General features: G+C 47.8%; 1 protein-coding gene across 3 annotated transcripts in view; it reads right to left on the reverse strand.

The window, feature by feature from the left end:
- The window catches only part of IL1R1 (interleukin 1 receptor type 1), an 82,505-nt gene that overhangs the window by 44,317 nt on the left and 25,501 nt on the right, over positions 1-12,687 (reverse strand). Inside the window, exon 1 of one of the 3 annotated variants that reach the window (XM_065929664.1) lies at positions 3,102-3,250. The exons of 1 other annotated variant lie outside the window; for it this stretch is intronic. The gene's annotated coding sequence lies outside the window, so the exon portion shown is untranslated. Of the gene's footprint in view, positions 1-2,602; positions 2,742-3,101; positions 3,251-12,687 lie in introns of those variants that run through there. One more of the 3 variants, XM_065929662.1, reaches the window with a different exon arrangement.

Raw genomic sequence — 12,687 nt, forward strand, 5'->3', positions numbered from 1 at the left:
GGAGTGGGTTCCCCTTCCCTTCTCCCAGGGGATCTTCCCAACCCAGGGCCTGAACCCAGATCTCCTGCATTGCAGGCCCATTCTTCACTGTCTGAGCTACCAGGGAAGCCCCTAAGGTACACACTAGTACCTATAAAATAAACAACAATGACCTACTTATACCCACAGCAAACTTTATTCAGTATCCTGTGATAAACCATAATGAGTGCAGGACAGGGGGGAAGATTCAAGAAGGACAGGACATATATATACTTACGGCTGATTCATGCTGTTGTATCGCAGAAGACAGCACAACACTATAAAGCAATTATCCTCCAGTTAAAAATAAATTTAAAAAAACATAATGGGAAAGAATCTGGAAACTGAATAGTTGAATAACTGAATCACTTTGCTGTATACCTGAATTACTGTGAATCAACTATACTTCAATTTTTAAAAGTACATAGTTCACCAAGCTTTACCTTTTATACATTTCTAGATTTCACTTTGTCTCCACTTTAAAATAAATTTTTTTGATGTATACCATCTTTATTGAATTTATTACAACATTGCTTCTGTTTTATGTTTCGGTTTTTTGGCCCTGTGGCATGTGGGATGTTAGCTCCCCAGACCAGGGATTGAACCCGCACCTCCTGCCTTGGAAGGTGACGTCTTAACCATGGGACCACCAGGGACGTCCTTGTCTCCACTGTTGTTTTGCTTTCTTTCCACTTTTAATTCATGGTGCTGAACTCCAAAGTATGCTAGTGACCCACAACCCAGGGGAAGCCGGCCCCTTCCCACACTCAGTGAGATCACTCTGCAAGTTCCCACGTGCCACAGCCTCCTGGCTGCAACAGCGCTGCCTGGGGCCCCAGCACGTACTGGGGTTCAAGGGGGGCAAAGCTGCTCACACTGCACATCCTGTCAGCCCACCTGACATCCCGGAAGACAGGAAAACACAGGCAACTGCTGGCTGACAGCAGCAGATGGGGAGCAACAGAGGCAGAGTCCCTGACGACTCCTGTCCTTCAAAGCGGTGTGCTCACATTGAGTTTGTCACGTGTTAGTAGCATAAAAATAACCCCTGTGCTTCCCTAACCCCAGTGCTATGGGAGCTTCACTGCAATTGTCCAGCTTTGCCACTTTGATCAGTGAGATGCTCTCCACAAGCTCTCTGCCTACTTCCAGATGGACACACCTGCCACAGATGCAGCCCAGCAACAGGCTCTTCATCCGTCCCTGTCCAGGAGCATGGCTGAGCCAGAGTGTATCGAGTGATGCCCGGGACAACCACACCTTGTCCACAGGGACAAATCTCCAAGAATCCCACTAGGCAGAGAGACCTCCAATGTCCTCTACTTCACCAAGCAGACTCCTGTCCAATCAAGGACAGCGATTAGCATCCATCTTGTTCACTACTCTGTCCTCAGTACTTATCATAGAAGAGTGCCCGGCACACAGTAGACAGTCGATAAACATTTGTTAAGTAAACTGTTGCTTAGTCATTCAGTCACGTCTGACTCTGCGAACCCATGGACTGTAGCCTGCCAGGCTCCCTGTCCATGGAACTCTCTAGGCAGAATACTGGAGTGGGTTGTCATTCCCTTCTCCAGGGTATCTTCCCCACCCAGAGATAGAACCCAGGTCTCCTGCATCATGGGGAGACTCTTTACCATCTGAGCACCAGGGGGAATGACTATAAAATACTAAAGGAAGTACTGAATAGGATATAAAATAGGTAAGAAAGAACCCACCTGCCGATGCAGGAGACACAAGAGACATGGGTTTGATCCCTGGGTCAGGAAGATCCGCTGGAGAAGGGAATGACAACCCACTCCAGTATTCTTGCTTGGAGAATCCCATGGACAGAGGAGCCCAGCCAGCTACAGTCCATGGGGTCACAGAGAGTCAGACAGGACTGAGTGCCTTAGCACACAGCCCGGAGTCCAGAGGTCTCTGTCTCCTTCTGGGTGCCAGCCCTCCACCAAGTTAATCACCCCATCTAAGCTTCTGTTTCCTCCGCTGTAACAGGAGGGTGATAATTGCGTGTCTCTCGGGAGACTGCTGGGAGGATAAGAGCAATCACTATAAAGGGGCTTATAAAATGTAAAGTGCCGCGCATGCCTGTTGTGAATGAGTGTCATCCTAGTGTCCGCAGCCACACCACTCAGTGTCAACCTTCATCTGCAGGAGCCACAAGTTACCCTTCCCCACGGTGTTTAGGGCATTCATAACTATCTCCTCCAGGAGACAACCCTTTCGAGCCCAAATCCCTAGGAGGGCCACTCCCAAACCAGTTCAACTTGGCCGGATTAAAACGCCTGCAAGCAATTTACAGACACACCCTAGAATAAACCTCCAGAAAGACTGCCAAGTTCCCCAAAGACAGATTTGAACAGCTTTTACTCCTGGTTCACAGGGGAACAAAAACAACCACCCTCCCCCCAAAAAGACCACCATCAACAAAACACAGATTAAACCGCCATCACCTCCTTACAAGACAAAATGACAACCAAGAGTAAGAGAAAGGACGCTTGCTTTCTGCGCGGGGAAAAGGGACGAAGGTGCCAAAGCGACGGTCGCCCCCCACCACCCCCAACCTCGCCCCCAGTCCCCCTACCTGGCGCCCGGCGGTCGCGTGCGGGGAGGCCGGGCGGGCGGAGGCGCCCTGGGAGCCGGCGCATCACATCCCCGCGGTCGGGAGCCGGACCCGCGCTCCCCGCCGGCTCCGCCTCGCGCCCGGGGAAGTGCGGGCGCGGCTTCAGCTCGGGCTCCGCCGGGGCGGGGACGGCTCCCACTCCGCCCCACCAGGGAGCCGGGAGACCGCCGGCCCCTTCCGGCGCCGCCCTCCCCTTGGCATCCCAGCGCAGCACCCTGGACGGCGGGCCGCGGGCGCGCCCCTCGGGACAGAGAGGGGACGACTCACTGTGACCTCGGCCCCGTGGATGTCCCCCACCGCCACGGCGGGGCCCCTGGGCACGACTTCCAGCGGAGTTCTCGACCCCAGGGACGCTCACACTCCTGTCCCAAGCCTGACTTTCAGCCAGCCTCAGGCGCTTTGTTGAACTTCTCTGAACCTCCGTTTCCTCTTCCAGAAGAGGGATCATAACAGCACCCACCTCGTGGAGCAGTTGGCGGGGTTCAAGGCGCTAATGCTGTCAACCTGGGGCCTGGGGCAGAGCCGAAGCTCCACAAATCACCTGCTGCTTTTATTGCTATTGTTATGCGCCCGGGAGAGAGAACAGCAGTGCATGTGGTCCAATCTTCATATCAGACTTCTTGGCCAGACCTCGTGGGCTTTTGAGCTTAAAACTCACTTAAGTTCGTTTTGAACTCAGTGGAATGCAATGAATGGGTCACACCTACACCTCCGTGGGGAGGGTGGGCGGAGGGAGGATGCTGAGGTCCCAGTGCGCCCCTTGGTTCCCGTTCCAATCTGTGCCTCCAGCGAGTGACTGGCCCCCACCTTGTTTTGAGGACTTCACAGACCGACCTCCCAGGAGACACGGAGTCAACGATGATTGTTTCCTTCCTAACAGAACACACCACCCGTTCCTATATCCCTTCCAGCCTGGGCAGACGCTGGTGTCCTTCACCCCTCTCTTGATATTCACATCAGAAACGCAGGAACTGAGGTAACCTCAACTGCCCCAGATAATTCTGAGATGGAAGAAAGCATAAACCATCCAGCAGCCACAGTTCTTCTGCCCTAATGCCTGCCTTGTGACCACAAATGATGATATTTTCTCTTTTTTTTTTTTCTTTTTCTTTTATCAGGTTCCAGAGTTCATATGCTTCCTCTTTCTCGGAGGAACAAGCTTCAGTCTAGGGCTGGTGATCAAGCATTATGAGAACTCATCTCTTGTCCCATCTCGTAGTGAATTCCTATTTAGATGATGGTTCTCAAAACCCAACTTGCATGTTAGAATCACAGAGAGGATCTGGACCGCTGATGCTCAGATCGGTGTCATCAGAGTCTCTGCGGCTGAGACCCAAATATCAGAGTTTTGAAAGCTCCCGTGCTTGTGTGCTAAGTCACTTCATTCATGTCTGACTCTTTGCAACGCCATGGACTGTAGCCCGCCAGGCTCCTCTGTCCATGGAATTTTCCAGGCAAGAATACTGGAGTGGGTAGCCATGCCCTCCTCCAAGAGATCTTCCTGATCCAGGGATCAAACCCTTGTCTCTTAGGCCTCCTGCCTTGGCAGGCGATTTCTTTACCACTAGTGCCACTGCAGTCCCTTGGATTACAAGGAGATAAAACCAGTAAATCCTAAAGGAAATCAACCCTGATTTCCTGACTGATGCTGAAGCTCCCAACACTTTGGCCACCTGATGCAAAGAGCCAACTCATTCGAAAAGACCCTGATGTGCTGGGAAAGATTGAAGGCAGGAGGAGAAGGGAACAACAGAGGATGAGATGGTTGGATGGCATCACCGACTCAGTGGACTTGAGTTTGAGCAAACTCAAAGTCTGGCATGCTGCAGTCCATGGGGTTGCAAAGAGTCAGAACTACTTCGAGACTGAACAACAACATGTGTCACCATAGATCCAGGTGATTGCAACGTGTGCAGGATTGCAAACAAGTGTGTGTCCAGACTTCTACACTGCTGCCGATTCTCTGCTTCTTCCACGTGAAACTGCTTCATTGCATGTGTCAGTTAATGAAACTGACATGGGGGGAACCAGCTCAACACTGCAGAACTAGCCCAGAAGTGATACAACTGTCTTACTGTTTATGCAATGGAAGTTTTTAAAGTCATTTACAAGTAGAAAGTAAAATTGATTTGCGCAATCATGTAGAAATAACAATTACATTTTCATTTTTCTTTATGTTCTGATGCCTCCCACAAACCCCTACCCCAGCTGTTCTGCTAGATGCCTGGGCCCCTACACCCATGCGGGACCCTCAAAAAGCCCCCCATTGTCAGGATGAGACCTGAAGGCCTGCCCTTCTCACCTGTGACCACTATTCTGTTGGGATCCTGAATTCATCATCTCCCACACTCAGCTGTGCTGAATGCCTTCCCTGGCTCCTCCTCCCTCTGTTTCCTAGGTAACAGGTGTGTCCACCTGCCCTGCTCCACCCTGGGTTGGAGGCTTCAGCAAGTGGAGACTGTCACCTAAGCCACTGTCCACTCTGGTCTCAGCATCACACAAATGCTGTAGATGCAGCGTATACTTTAGGTCAGAGAACTTTCATGAAAATAATGACACATGTAGAGTGACAAAAGTGTGTAGGAAACAAAAAAAAAACGGAACACTTCTGGAGTGTGTGTCCCTCACTACCCTCCCATCCCTGAAACTCTCACCTGGGAGACTTGACTGTCTGCTACCCCCTGGACCACCTTCCCTTAGAGAGACTGTGTGTTAGTCGCTCAGTCGTGTCCAGACTCTTTGCGACCCCATGGACTGTAGCCCAGCAGGCTTCTCTGTCAATGCAATTCTCCAGGCAAAAATACTGGAGTGGATTGCCATTCCCTTCTCCAGAGGTACTTCCTAACCCAGGGATCAAACCCTGGTCTCCTGCATCACAGGCAGATTCTTTACTGTTTGAGCTACAGGAAAGTCTAAGAGAGACTGTATTCCCTGAGAATTTTCAGCCTCTCTCCTACCCATCAAGCTCTTCAGATCACGTGACCCTCTTCAGGAGGAATGTCTTACAATGCAGGAAAGAAACAACACCTGGTCAACTGGTACAGCATGCTCTCGTGGTCTGAACACAGGACACTGCCCATGGCCAATGAGGCATGACACTTTGAAGGATTGTCCATTGTGAACACTGGACAGACTTGACAGCTCTAAAGAGGGAGCGTTTATATGCCTGTTTTCTTGACTCCCCAGAGCTAAAGTGTTGGTGAACTCTGAACCTCTCATTATATCATAAACCATCAAGTTCAGAAGGATGTACATTCATGTAAAGGGCGCAAGGTATTTTTCCCACCCAGAGGAGCAGGGTTAAGCAGGAGGCGAGAAGGAAAGCAGAGGAGATGCCTGGTGTTTACTGACCTGGATGGTCGCTGAGAGGTGACCCAGCACCCATTCTCCTCTGCCACCAAACAAGAGAGAGACCCTGGCCTCCTCCCGAGAGAGGAGGATTGAGGGGGCCCTGGAGGAGACCAGAATCCCTGGGCTCCCTGAGGTTTAGCCCTGGATACCACCCATGTTGTAGCAAAGTCTGGGGTCCAGCATAGCCAAGGGACAGCTGGACAACAGAAATGCCGGGCCTGGGCCAGGCTGCCTCGCTAGGTCCAGTATTCAGAGTACCAGACCCTCTAAAGGGACATCAGGGGGGCTGAGATTAGCTGGCACAGGTGGGGACCATCAGGGCAAGCTCAGTCTCCACTGGGGGATGTAAATCCAGAGAATGACCTTCAGGCAGAACCCTTATCCGGACCCCAGGACAAGCTGAAAGCTTTCCCTACCTCCACCTCCATCACGTCTGAAGAATCCCAGTTACCATCCAGAGGAAAACGAGCTGCTTGAAGAGGGAAGAGTTCTGAACAGATTCTGTTAGTTTACACAAACTGAGCCATAACCCAGTGCAGACTAAACAACTCTGCATCGCCAAGGTTTTTTTTTTTTTTCCTGGCATCAGATGGAAATGAGGCTTCAAGCGCTAAACTGACTTCAGTCGTGGAAAAGTTTTTCAAAAATTACATATTCGCACAAGGGGCCTCTGTGACTCTGGCTACGCCTGTTTTCTTTTTGTTGTTATTTATGGAACTGCCAGTAAGTGTTCACAGAACCACAGTGTTCCCTGACAGAGGTTTAGAAACCACTGTCCTAGATGGACTTCCTTCTACGGTCTAGTTTTTTTGCTCCGTTCACACATTTTCCATCCACTGACCTCCAAAGAATGACTTTTTAAATCTATGTCTCTTTCTACGTCCTGTCACTGCAGCTTAGTAGCTTTAATGGGCTGGAGGCTCCCTTTCTCTACCTAAGTAGTTACGTGTAAAGTTTACACGTAAGTGTAAAAGGTTCTTCTTCAGAGGGACACAGCTCTTCTGATGAAGGCAGTGGGATGAGCAAGCATTCAGGCCCACAGTATCAGCAGGGACCCTGCAGAGAAGCACGAGGAATGTCCTTCCAACCGCTACCACCCCAGCAGTGAAGGCATTCCCCCTCACAGAGCGGCCTCACAGCGCCGATGAGCTACCACCCGCTGTTCTGAGGCTTCCTGAGGGCCTGAGCAGTGATGGCATTTCCTCCAGTTCCGACTCTTCAGGGAAGAAGCTGCATATCAACGATGCATCTCGGCACCGTCACTCCACAATGAGCACAAGTCCCACGAGTTCAGGTGGACTACGGACATCTCAGCGCCCTCGTGAACCTGGGCAAGAAGCCAGCGGAGACCAATGACTGATGTCAATCACAGCACAGTACAAACAGCCAGCATATGGACATTCGTCATGCTGGACTCACTGCCAAGTGCCCAGGGGATGAACGTGAACCCATTTCTTTAGGGCATTCCTTCTTTTACTTTTTTAATTTAAAGATTGTTAGAATGGAAAACTTCCTCCTGACCTGGAAATTTCTGTGATCATCCTTCTACTCCAGTTCCTCTGGTTTTTAAGGCATTTACCAATCAAACAGCTATATGTGAACTAGAAGAGGAGAGCTGGGGAGAAAGCATAAAATATCAGAAAACTTCCATGGACAATAAACTACTTCTTAACCTCCTCTGTGTGCTTCCCAGGTGGCACAGTGTTAAAAGGATCCACTGCCAACACAGGAGATGCAAGAGATACAGGTTCAATCCCTGGGTTTGGAAGATCCCCTGGAAGAGGAAATGGACGTGTACTCCAGTATTCTTGCCTGGAAAATCCCACGGACAGAGGAGCCTGGGGGGCTACAATCCATGGGGTCTCAAAGAGTCAGACACGACTGAGCACGCACACACATGCATATAACCTCCTTTGTGGAGAAGAAAAGACACACACGGCAGGCAGCGCTGCCACCTGTGGCTCTAACTGCAGCTTTCAACTTGTTCAATGAAGGTAAATGGCCACAGAGGCTCCTAGTATCTGGTTTTTGCCATGGTAGCACAGAAAGCATACAGCAAGTTCCAGAGGCCGACTGCCTTAGTAACTTCCAAGAATGGTTAGTAACCCAGCAGAACTGGACTGGCAGACCTTCTCTTTTATACCAGGCTGTCTTTGACTTGGTGACTGCTTCAACACATAATACAAAAGCACATATGACCACGTCATCTATCACCATCCAAAAGGCAGCCGTTACCAGCTTCCCCACGTCATTAACACAAAGGGTTGAGCGAACCTTTTGTGCTCAGCCATACACAAAATATGTAACAGGAGTACTGCTTTCCTTAAACACAGTTCTAAATCTAATATTCTTTCCTTGTAACTCTACATGTCCCCCAGCATCATTGGTTTTTTACAAGATTCTGGAATTGGTCACTTTCCCTTTTCCCTGAGCACCCCAAGCACCTTCCAAAATCCAGATGTTTCAATCTCTCAACCCTTTGATCCTTTTGGAATACAATTGCCAATTTAATTTCTTTAAGTGGTTCCCTTCCTTTCAACATGATCACTGTAGTACATTAAAGGGATTTCCCAGGGGCTCAGTGGTAAAGAATCCACCTAACAACAGAGGAGAGGCGCGTTCAGTCCTTGGCATGGGAAGATCCCCAGAAGGAGGGCATGGCAACCTACTCCGATATGCTTGCCTGGAGAATCCCATGGACAGAGGAGCCTGGCGGGCTACAGTCCATGGGGTCCCAAAGAGTCGGAAATGACTGAGCGACTAAACAAATATATTAAAGGTGGATGAAAATTCTCTACTCCTCCTTTAATTTAGAGGCAAAGTCTGATTTCCTTTCCCTTGAATCTGGCATCCCCCTAAATCAGTGACTTACTCAACCAATTCCAACCAATAAAATGAGGTAGAATGGAATTTCTGGGACTTCTGAGGCAAAATCATTAGAAACCTTTCAGCTTCTTCCTGAGTCTCTTGGAGGGCTCTCTTGGTGCCCACTCTCCGGAGACTGCCACACTATTAGAAACCCTAAACCCCGTAAAGACCACATGGATGTACCCCAGTCCACAGCCCCAGCTGACAGCCAGGACCTACCCCAGCCATGGGAGAGCCACCTTGGGTGTTAAGCCAGTCAACTCTAGCCAGCTGCTATCTGACTACATACACAGGAGGGGCGCCAAAGGAAAACCTCCCAGCTGAGTCCCCTCAACCCACAGAAGCATGAATGATGATAATACACTGTTGTTTTAAGTCACTGAGTTTGTAGCACAGTAAGAGACAAGCAAAGCAATGGCCACACTCAGGAATGTGCCATGATTATCCATGGCCCGTCCTGAACCATGTCGAGTCAGCCCAGCCTGCGACATCTCCCAGAATTAAAATGACACTGATCTCTTTTCTCCATCGTCACCTCTGAACACTGCCTAGTCACAGAGTTCCTTAATATCTATCTCACCAGCAAATAAAGGGAAAATGAGAGGTATGAGGTGGTCAAATAGGTTTAGCTTTAAATACACTGTTTAGAGTAAGAGAAGTAGCTTATAATCATGTACTTTTCAGCAAATGCGAACTGCAAGAATGATTTAGTTTCTAGTGTTGTTATTCCACGATTTTCCAAGAAATAGTACAACCCATGAGAAGTAAGCCTCTGTCAGCGAAGATACTTAAAAGAGTAAGACGAGGCCATGACTTGACAACAGAAGCAGAAGGAAAATCTGGGCAGACTCAAGAATGCCTAGTTGTTTAATCATTTCCTTAATTTCCAAAGGTTATATGAATATTCACCTATTCCTTTCTCTTGTCTTTTCTCAAAACAAACAGTTTGGCAAAAACTTGGCAGCTGGTGAACTACTTCCAACAGTCACCCCTATTCACTTTGCCCCCAGGGAGGATGGAGCTGGGTCCAAGGGTTGGGAGATGAGACCATAGGACCACAGATGCCTTCTTTGCCTCTTGCTTTCTTGCTAGTAAGTCTCTAAATTAAGAGCTTTGATAGACGATGCTGAGCCATCCCAACTCTAGGATGATTAGACCTACTTATGAGCTCAGCCTGTGGTCAAGAATATAGCTGGTATTGGCCTCAGAGAAGGCCAATGCCACGGGGCCCTGAGTCATCCCGAGAGTGACCATAGTAGAAGCCTATGATCTTAACTCCTCAATAACTGCGTAAAAGATTCAGGATCCAGACTTGGGGCCAGTTTTGGGCAGGAGACACAGAAGATTCCCTGAGTGTGACTTCTGTATGGGCACTGAAGATGCCTTCTTGTATTCCCCTAGATCTGTGCTACCCAATACATGTAGCCTCTAGAAGCATGAAGCTATTTTAAACGTTAGTAATTGACAGGAGTTTGAGCAAACTCCAGGAGATAGTGGAGGCGAGAGGAGCCTGGCATGCTGCAGTCCATGGGGTCACAAAGACTCAGACATGACTGAACAACTGAATGACAACAACATAATTACTTTACATTCATAAATATAATGCTTTGTCCATAACTATTTCATATCTGTATTTTTATTTTTATTTATTTTTATAAAATAAATATATTTTTATATTTTATTACCAGAAATATTATATTTCTGATAAATATAATATCTTCAGGGGTTAGAACCATGTATTTTGGGGGGAGGATGGGGAATCTCTCTGCTCTCTGTCTCAAAACACTCATATCAACCATATCACTACCCTGGATGTCAGAATTAGTCAATGTATCAGCTAAGGAAGGGCTTCCCTGGTGGCTGAGATGGTAAAGAATCTGCCTGCAGTTCAGGCCCATTGACTCATTCTTGGCTGGCAGCAGAATTCTGCTACAGTTTCTGGACATTCACAGATATGACAGTCAGCCATGAACATGCCTCAAATTCCTTACACATCTCAGAACACTTTCTCTCAATTTTGGATGGAAATGCTTTGAGAATATTTATAAAACATAAACCAGAAATAATAAATATTAGCCAGGATCAAGACTTTTAAGGAAACATGTAGATTGTGAATGATGTCAAGTGAAAAACTGCCTGGCGATTGCCAGGTTCTAGAAACAGAGAGACCAGTCTTAAGGCAAAAGAAAACCTCCATAGGTTGTGAAGGTAGGAAGGAAAGTGAAGGGGGAGAGAGAGGGGGAGGCCTATGAACCCACTGTCTCCAGTCTTGCCGAGCCCAAGAATAATGAAGAAAGACTTATTAGCCATCACGATCGCTTGAACACAAACATCAAGAGGAAGATGTTTAGAGGAAATTGTACAAATGTTGACAAAAGATTGTTAAAGAGTAAAAGATATTATACATTAGTGGTTCTCAAGGGGCTTCCTGGTGGCTCAGATGGTAAATAATCCACCTGCAATGCAAGAGACCTGGGTTCGATCCCTGGGTTGGGAAGATCCCCTGGAGGAGGAAATGGGAACCCACACCTACTCCAGTATTTTTGCCTGCAGAATCCCCATGGACAGATGAGCCTGGTGGGCTACAGTGAAGCACAGTGATTCTCAAAGGTCCCTGAGACCCACCCAGGAGGTCTAGAAAGTCAAAACTACTTTGATACTAATTCAAAGATAGCCTGTTCTTTTTCTACACATGTCTTCCCACAAGAAGCTTTTATTATTGTTGTTCAGTCATCCAGTCATGTCTGACTCTTTGAGACCACATGGACTGCAGTACTATAGGCTTCCCTGTGCTTCACTATCTCCTGGAGTTTGCTCAAATTCATGTCCATTGAGTCGGTGATGCTATCTAACCATCTCATCTTCTGCACGCCCCATCCCCTTCTCTTCCTGCCCTCAATCTTTCCCAGCATCAGAGTTTTTTTTCCAGTGAGTCAGCTCATCACATGCAGTGGCCAAAGTATTGGAACTTCAGCTTCAGAACAGTCCTTCCAATGAATACTCAGGGTTGAATATCACAGGAAACTACATGACCTATAATATCTCAAAGACTAGGTCAAGATACAAGAATTTGTCTTCTGCTGAGCCAAATATTAGTGAGATTTCCAGAACAATGGAAACAGTGTAAAACAATGCCAGAAAAAAATTCTGTTTTTAAACTTTGTTTTAAAAATCTAATAATTTTTATAAAGGAGATGTGACTTATGGTAACAGGTAATGAAGTTACTATTTTCAATGATTAATAAAAATTCATTTTATATTTAGTTTCATTTCTAGATCAATATCAATAGTTAATGCATGTAAACAGATCTGTTTAAAGTTTGCAGTAATTTTTAAGAATGAAAGGAGGTCTTTAAATCACAAGTTTGAGAACTTCTGTTCTGCAAAAAGCTTGAGCAGGGCTTCTCTGGTGGCTCAGTGGTAAAGAACCCACCTGCCAGTGCAGAAGACATGGGTTTGATCCCTAGTCCGGGAAGATCCCACTTCTGTGCAGCAACTAAGCCCATGTGCCACAACTCCTAAGCCTGTGTTCTAGAACCCAGGAACCTCGACACAGAAGCCACCACAATGGGAAGCCTGCACACTGCAGCTACAGAAGAGCCTGTGCAGCCGTGAAGACCCAGCACAGCCAGAAATTAATTTTTAAAAAGCCTGGGCAGCTCTACAGAGACCACCATGAAGTTCAAGGAAGCATCTTCCCAGAAGCAAGGATCAAGGGAAGATCAAGGGGTGAGAAGCGAGAACCACCCCAACAACGGCTGCTTCACCTGTTACCCAGACTTTGTGACGGAACTACACTAAACAGCAGCCCCTCCGAGCCTCCCTCA

This window comes from Muntiacus reevesi, chromosome 3, assembly GCF_963930625.1.
Source record: "Muntiacus reevesi chromosome 3, mMunRee1.1, whole genome shotgun sequence".
Lineage (NCBI taxonomy): Eukaryota > Metazoa > Chordata > Mammalia > Artiodactyla > Cervidae > Muntiacus > Muntiacus reevesi.